Below are 6000 nucleotides of genomic sequence, written 5' to 3' on the forward strand. Positions count from 1 at the left end.
TTCTCACCTTCTTGAGTCTGCTAAGATTTATGCCAGGTTGTTACTCTGAGCAGGTGAGATAAGATGGAGGAGTTGTGATTATAGCCTGATCCTGAGCAAAGCAACCCATGTTGCCTGAGCTCAACTTCGGCTTGAAATTCTCTCAAAATATCAGCCAGCACATGCAGGATCAGATCATCTCAGCATCTCTCCATCACGGGACAGGTCATCAGCTGCTGGTAGGACCCCACCGTTGGCTGCTCCCCACGATGGGTTGGCAAAGGGCAATGTGAGGACATAGCAGTGCTGCACCCTTCCGCAACTGCTTTTCCTGAGTCATTTCTGGATACTGAGCTAACACATGGGTGAAACTGGAGTTTCAGACCTAGCTTGCTATTAACTTTAGCTTTACACAACCACAAAGATAAACTAAACAATTACATATACACAGATATTCGCTCCAAAGCTAATATAATAAATTGTTCCTTTTCCAGCTGAGTAAGGTGAGAAAAGAGTTCCAAATTGCTTGTTCTGGTTTTGACCCCATAAATTTGCATTCCTTCCAATTCCAATGAAGGTAAATGGTGGTCAGAGTTATTTAGGCTACTGGAATAACACACTGACACTTATGCTGATTGCAATAAAAAGGTGACATTTTAAGAAAACTATGCTCAAATGCCAGTGCTTGAGGAATGGGTTGGCTTTTATTCTCAGCTTTCAGTCAGACTTCCTCTGAAGCATGAATAATGCTCTTACATATATTTTTTATCTCATTCTAGAAAATAGGGATGTAGAAAGAAGAAAATGCACACTAAAACTTTTTCTCTGAGTTTTGTTCCTAGTTTGGAAAAGCAATCTGCTTTGAAGAAACAATCTTATCTCCATAATTTTACCTCCTAAAGTTTTTAAGTAATAGTCAGCGTCTGTGTCAGACAGACACTTGCACTAAAAAAGAAAAAGGAAGTGCCAGTTTTATGTTAACTAGCATTTTTTCTGCTTTGATGGAAAAGGAAATTTCAACTGTACAGATGAGGGCCTGTCTGCAGCAAGGGAGAGCCATCTGACAAACAAAAGAAATATAAGTGGCCTTGATGAATTCTGAGGTACACAGGCAGAGCTGCAGGGAAGACTGTGCAACTGTTTGCCTACTGCAGATGATCCCCAGTTTTCTAACAGCCCAGAACGTGGATGTACCAGAGATGCTGAGAAGTAGACAGATGCTTTCCTCTTCAGAGAGTTCAGGCATCTGGATGGATAAGAAACCTGAAACATATCTAAAAGGCATGAAACAGTCATACAGCAGTATCTTGCTTAAAAGTTTGGCTAATACAAAACCAAAATATAACAGAATGAATTACTCCTAAACTCAATAATGTGCTGTACTCCCGATAATTTAAAATTGCACTTACTCCATAATTAAATTTTAATTAATCTTTTATTAATTTACTTATTTATCAGTTAAATGTTCTGTTAAAAGTTTAATTCGCAATAAATTGTTTTTTGTCTTGGTGCTAAAATAAAATCTCTGATCCACGAAATCCTTTCCCTCCACATACAGACACAAGGCTCTCCTGTTCAAAAATACAATGTAAAATGGATTTTTATTCATGAGCAAGAAGAAGTCAATGAGTATGACAGTATTTGGCAGCCAAATTACATTATTTATAGGGTTACTAAAGGAACATGTGCAGTCAAGTATTTGTTTTATAGAACTATTCACTGTATTATTTCTAAGGTGGACATGAGTTCATTGAGAGGTGGAAGGAAGTTTAATTGAAAATAAGTGTAGCTCACTTTTTCATCTGAAAAACTGAAAGAGGAGAGCAAAACCAGAGCTTTTCTTCCTTTTTCAAAAGACTGTATTTACACTATTAATAATAAAATAATAAAATAATAAATTTATTGATAATAAAATAATAAAATAAAAATAATAAAATAAAAATATTAAATATATATATATAAGTAGATCTACCAGGAGCACAGGCCTCATTTTATTCCTTGTGGGACTAGAGAAGAGAGGAAGAGGGAAGACTGCCTGTAGATAAAAGTAAATATCAGATAAGAAAATCCTAGTCAATATATTTTTCCCTTCAATCGAGCTATTTTTAATACATACAGTCCCGTCTCTTTCAAGAGACATATGTTATTGGAAAGATTAGTTTTGCAGTACCTATTGCTTCTGCCAGCCTGCATCAAAGTAAATTTAGAGATGTGCTGACAGTCTAATACCTGCTATCAGGTTCTACCTGTAGATAAGAGGTGAAAAAACATCTGTTGAAGGCCACCCTTAAAAAAATATCCCGGTTGGTTGAATTCCAGTAAGTTTCTAAAAACTCAATCTGCCAAGCAATTTCATCACAATAGTCAAATGCAAGGGATTCAAAACAAAACAAGCAAAATTGAGGATTTTTTTTTTTTCTAATTTTAAAATACAGAGTGATAATTTCTGAGGTTATCTCTAATATTTGCATAATCTGTGAAGCTCTTGTTTTTAATGGTGGCTGGATGGAAAGCAGTGATGGATCTGACTGTTTTTCTAAATAGCAATTACACAGACAAGAAAAAAGCAGAGGAGGAGCACAAAAAACCCCGTCCACCTCAAAGGCTTTGTTCTCAGTTCTGAATTCTCCTTGCAAACAAATAAAAACACAAACAAAACATATTTTCCCCTTTTTCTGAACTAAAACAGTTTCAAATCATACCAAACCACAAAAGTTGTTCACACCTCTCCCACTTCAGTTCTCAAGCAAAAAATCATACATCAGCTATGCAGTACTTTTAAGGTAGAGGTCAAGAGGTAGCAGTCCACCAACTCCACCACCATCACACAAGTACAAAAAAGTACATGACATTGAATAGGGTATGTAATTCTCATATAGTATCTCATATTTCTTGTGTGTGATCCACTCTTAAGTAGAGATACAGAAACAGCACATAAAAGCATCTTATAAGGGTAAGAACTAAAAGAAAAGAGTAGAAGAAAGAGTTCTAGAGACACTTCAGGAAAAGCCAGTTCAGTTCCCTACACAGTGCATGTTCCTGCATTTATGAGTTCAGGTGTTAAGTGAAATCTCAGGACCCACAGGAATTATAATAGTGGAAAATCTAGTTATAAAACATCAGGAATTGGTGCTCCTAAAGAAAGAGTCTGTGTCTACAGTTTTCAACACAAAAGGGCTCAGACTTGGCCAACAGTATTTCTGCTAAGTGCAAGAAGTTGTGAAAAATGAATAGAATAAATAGAGATGTTTTCCTGAATTATAAATAGAGAATTAAATTTCATTTATGAAACTCTTCCTGGATCACAAACAGATCACTCACATTCATTTTTCTTAATTTTCCATTTGATTTTTCACAATTAGATATACACCTCAGTTATTTCTCTCAGAACTGCATTTGCTTTCTAAGTTGTTTAACTGTAGACAGCACTTACTAAAGTAGACTACACTAACTGTATGTTTATGTGTGGAAATGTTTGTTTGTTTGTTTCATGTGTAATTTTATTCTTTTGTTTTCCCCAGGAATTTGTGTTTGTTTGATATGAAATTGCCTCAGAATTATATATTACATCTATTTTATAATGAATGGCCTCAGAGATATAATTACAAGAATCAAGATTAACTAGAATACGCCAAGTGGAGAAGACATATTTTCTAGTTTTATTTAAGAACATCAAATAACATCTGAAAAATGTGCAGTCATACCTGAGAAGCAAATACCAGAAGTGTACTGCATGCAACAAGGAACAGCCTCATATTTTATGGGATTTGACAAACCTTTACTTAAAAATTGAGGGAAGCTACTTGAAAGTTACATCCAGAAATTCAGTTTTGTTAGATCAAGATGAAACAGATCTGCTGAGAAGAAAGAGAGGACATTTCCACACAAAACAGCAAATTCTCTCTAATTCTATAGAGTTAAATAGAAGTGAATATTCCTTTCCAGAATGTATTCATGAGGCTGTACTGTGTTAAGTATTAGCTCCGTGGTACAAAAGAGAGATTGCCAAACCAGGTTAAGTCAAGTGGAGAGCCACTAGCCTGGTCAAGAGGCTGGGGCAGATGGTGTAGGAAACATCTATTTGTTCGGCATGCAGAAAAGATAAGAAAGGGCCCCAGCTGCCAATTTCAGCTATCTCCTGGAGGGCTATAGAGGATGTTAAGCCAAAGTCTGTTTAGTGCACAGTGAAATGACATGATGTAATGGCCATAAGTTGCAGCAAGGGAAATTCTGACTAGATGAAAGAGAAGTAAATATACACACAAGAGTCTGTAAATATCTAGGAGAAGAGCTGCTCAAACATTTAGCTATCATGTAAGCAGAAACTGGCAAGTGTACTACAGATCTCATTGGCTTGCACCACTCTGAACAAGAAACTGGAAGGTTGTCTCTCCCATATTTTCTGCTTCCATTCAAATAAGTTCAGACTACAAATGAATAACCTTCAAAGTCTATTCAAGATCACTATGCCTATCAGAAGGAATTTAGCCGTCCTCCCTTTCATGAACAGTCCAAACTATGAAATAAGCAGCAAGTGCATTACATTACATTTACATGCAGTAAATAAATAAATAAATAAGTCAGTCTATTTATGGAATTCACACTAATTCACAGCACCATGCAAGGAGGTATTTCAAAGTAATTTTAACAGTTCCAAAAAAACTCTCAAACCTCTGGGAATTCTATTCAAGGACTGTACTTTAAGGTAATTGGAAGGACAGGAAAAGTAGTCTCTTACTGTCAATTTCTTACTGCCTTAAATGTTCAAATAATGATACCTCAAGATGTTATAATAAATTATGATTTTGCATTGTTTGTATTTTTGTGTCTATTTCAGGCAGAAATATAAAGCTACTTAATGTTCCTTAAAAAAACAAACAAACAAACAAAAAAAAACAACTGGTATACAGTAGAGACTAAATTGCCTAATTTACGTATTACTTATACATGCATAGATGCAACTAAAGCTTTCACTAATACATTGTAAGCTGTACTTTAGAAGGTTGGTCTTCAGGATATTACATATTTGATATCAATTTAATAAACTACAAAAATACTTCAAGCACACAACACTGCCTTTCTCAAGAAAGCAGAAAGGCTGGCCACCAAATGACTTGAAGGAAACTGTAAAATAATCTAGCCGTAACTTGGTTGAGATTGTCATTATACATGTAAAAGAGCAATTTTTAGTTTGTTTTAATATATATACTAATAGTAAATCTATTGGTTCAACTTATCTATGAAATAGTTAATACAAGAAATATTTCCACATGTATATATACAGTTAATTTTATATTCAAGATCTATATCATGTTAAATTATACACTGTTTTGTAGGTCTCAAACTATTGAATCTTTTAGAAGAGTCCCTTAGAATTACCTTTAGAAGGGAATTCTACAACTGATATTTATTTTATAGATGTTCTCTCTAAATTGAAAGAATATTTTTAACTTTCAAATGAGACTGACATGAGGTTTGATAGCAAGGAATAAACAAACTGAGTTCATTAAAGTTTTCTTTGTGGACAGTAACATCTATCTATGAATAAATTGAAATGATTGTAGATGTGCTAACATTATTGTTATCATTATTATAGATTAGCAGTGTGGAACATTGAAATGACCAAAAAAATACCATGTAAGAGCTGTGTCCTTACCACAAGAAATTGTAGGTTTTTTTGTTGGTCTTATTTAAAGCAGAACTGTCAAAGTATTCACTGAAGGGTGGAATTACCTCATGCTGGATGGAGTTATCTTAATTCAAGTAGGATATCAATCAGTAGAAGGCATCAAGGATGAAAGCTGGCAAATCCATACAACTGTAAATCATAAAGAAAACAATTGATTTCTGAAAATCTACAGCAACACTGCAGATCACCCAAAACCTATTATGGATGAGAATTCCAGCAATATTGAGCACTCAGAGCTTTGAGAAAGTTTCTACAGAAAGGCAGTAAAGGGTAGCAAACTGAAAAGGGAGGGAGTCCTAGCTATTTGTATTGATTAGGTTTCAAGATCTTCA

The 6000-nt window shown here is 34.8% G+C and overlaps 1 protein-coding gene across 1 annotated transcript in view; it reads right to left on the reverse strand.

The window, feature by feature from the left end:
* TENM3 (teneurin transmembrane protein 3) overlaps positions 1-5799 on the reverse strand; it is a 968340-nt gene extending 962541 nt beyond the window's left edge. Inside the window, 1 exon segment of the mRNA XM_032444361.1 lies at positions 5713-5799. The gene's annotated coding sequence lies outside the window, so the exon portion shown is untranslated.
* Positions 5800-6000: the final 201 nt, after the last annotated feature.

Source organism: Coturnix japonica, chromosome 4, assembly GCF_001577835.2.
Source record: "Coturnix japonica isolate 7356 chromosome 4, Coturnix japonica 2.1, whole genome shotgun sequence".
Taxonomy (NCBI): Eukaryota; Metazoa; Chordata; class Aves; order Galliformes; family Phasianidae; genus Coturnix; species Coturnix japonica.